At 31.0% G+C, this 2371-nt stretch overlaps 1 protein-coding gene across 6 annotated transcripts in view; it reads left to right on the top strand.

The window, feature by feature from the left end:
- Nucleotides 1–2371, top strand: part of LOC108748736 (myb-like protein AA) — a 91597-nt gene that overhangs the window by 52256 nt on the left and 36970 nt on the right. The window lies entirely within an intron of this gene.

The raw sequence follows: 2371 nt of genomic DNA, 5'->3' as shown, positions 1-2371 counted from the left end.
CCCCCCCCCCCCCTCTTTATGTTAAAAGTACTCTTTTCATTCCGTTTTATTTAAACGTACTTCGTACATTTTTTTACGAACGAGGAACGCAAAGTGTTACTAATTCGATTTTTAAATATGGAAAAAGACAACAGGAATAATTGATCAATAAGCACGATGGAAGATTTTCCTCCTACATTGTGGTCACGAATATTGGAAAGTGGTGGTAGCGAGTTTTGCTTTTATTATACTTTTGCGATTCGCGGATGTAAAAACGCAATAAGAAACACAGTAAAAGGGAATAACTGTACAACGCGCAAGCGAATTTCCGCGAGAATGCATTTTATTTCGAATGCGAAGTGGAACGAAACGAGAGAAAACCCTTTGCGATCTGTTCTCCGCGGGGACAACCGATCAGGAAACCGATATTTTCATCGTGCGTGCTCACTCTCTGGTGCGCATTTATTTCGTACCCGTCCTGTCGTCCGTCATCGAGCGCGCACTTTCATTGACGTACGAAGGTTGCACGGAGTCCTTGTCACGGTGGAATTCGAAGGGCCGCACGCCGACCTTGGGATTCTACCTGGTATCGGACGCGATGCGCCACGGCCGACCCTCTCCAGATGGTGGTACGGGAGATGAAACAAAAAGAGGCACGAACGTGCACACACATCTCTCGTTCGGTCCAGCGCTCTCTCTCTCTCTCTCTCTCAACTCGAAATACAGTGGAATTCGCGCGCCATCAAATTGCAGCCTCTTTTTAATGTTACAAAGAGAATTTAGAGAGCATGTAAATTAAGCGAACGATACACTTGGTCTAGAGGTGAATATAATCGAAAAAAAAATTTGAATAGAACACTTTGAATAAAGAATTTTGTAAAAAGCAGTTTTCGGAAGTTTTTTACTCGAATATATTTTTTTGGAGCATTTAACTATTTTTTTACGCGTTACACAATACTTATTATTTTAGAATTCAGTTTTTGCATTTATCCAAAAGATTTCTGTGAAAATATAACTATAAAAGTTAAAGTGTAGTACAATGTCTAAATGATTGACGCTGTTTTTTATATTTATTATAATTGTACATATTGTAAAATATAAATTAATGAAACAATGAATTATCGAATTATCTCCAACTAAATCGATATGATATTAGAGCGTTACCTCAATAATTAAAATTTAAAATACGTACAATTACAATCAATATTACACGATAAAACAGTAAGTAAACTAATTATGCTAATGAAGTATTATCTGTGTTAATAATAGTATGGACTAGTTGCTTAGTGTTAGCTTTTAAAATTGGAGTAAAATATAAAATACTTGTCGTTTAAATAATAATAAGCGATAATGCACTTAAATTGTCGATAAAGGATATCAGTTCATTTACAATGCAAGGATATTTCCGTTTTGATTTGAAATTATAAAGACAAAGAAACATTTAATAATATCGAAATAATATAGATAGCAAACATTTTAACAATGAATAATTAAGAAATAAAATAAATTCTATATCTTTTTCTATGTTTAACATGAATTTTATATAATTTTTATGATTTTTATATCATTTTACATAAGCTAATTAAAGCATCAGATTTTAGTTTAAAGAATCAAAATTTTTTTGCCGTAAGAAATTAGTTTTTTACTTGAATTTTTTTCCAAAATAAAAAAACTGTTTAAATCTAAAGTAATAAAAACTATTTAAGCCTATAGCACAATGCATTTTTTATTCCTTATATTTTAATAAATTTTTAGAAATTCTGTATTTTATGTGATATAATTTTAGTAATTTATTAAAACGCAAATAGACAGAAAAATCTGACAGAAAAAAAAATACGTATGTCGTAAGCTTTAATCACCGTTGACAAATTGATCTGTTTGTAGTAGGAGAAATTAATTTGTTAATGCAAATGACTTCATAGTTTCGGTTCGTCGCATGCATTAAACGAAGGACTATCCTACGTTTACTTGAATACTCGTGGGCGGTATCTAATTAAGTCAGAATTTCGGTGAAAGATGAATAGAATGAAGCACATCAGTCGTTTGATTCTCGGATCTTCCGATTTAAATTCCTCGAATTTCTTTTCTTTCTTATAAAGATGTGTTGAGATGGATGTGTTAAGATATATCCTTACAAAGAATATGAAAAGTTTCAAGATAAAAAATTTAAACTTTAATTTTTTTACTTCTAAGTATTCTACTTTTTAAGAGGAAATTTTTATATATTTGATAAATTGTGTAATACGTGTCTAATCACATACGATGTATGTATGTACATAGTTTTTAACTTCTTATTTTTTAATAAGTAGTACATGTTAGAAGAAAAAAATTTTAAATTATAGTCTTAAGTTTCCGATTCAAGATGAAAATTTTTCGGTATATTTAAAAAAAA

The sequence above is a fragment of the Trachymyrmex septentrionalis genome, unplaced genomic scaffold, assembly GCF_001594115.1.
Source record: "Trachymyrmex septentrionalis isolate Tsep2-gDNA-1 unplaced genomic scaffold, Tsep1.0 scaffold24, whole genome shotgun sequence".
NCBI lineage: Eukaryota > Metazoa > Arthropoda > Insecta > Hymenoptera > Formicidae > Trachymyrmex > Trachymyrmex septentrionalis.
This window is presented reverse-complemented; position numbering and strand designations above follow the sequence as displayed.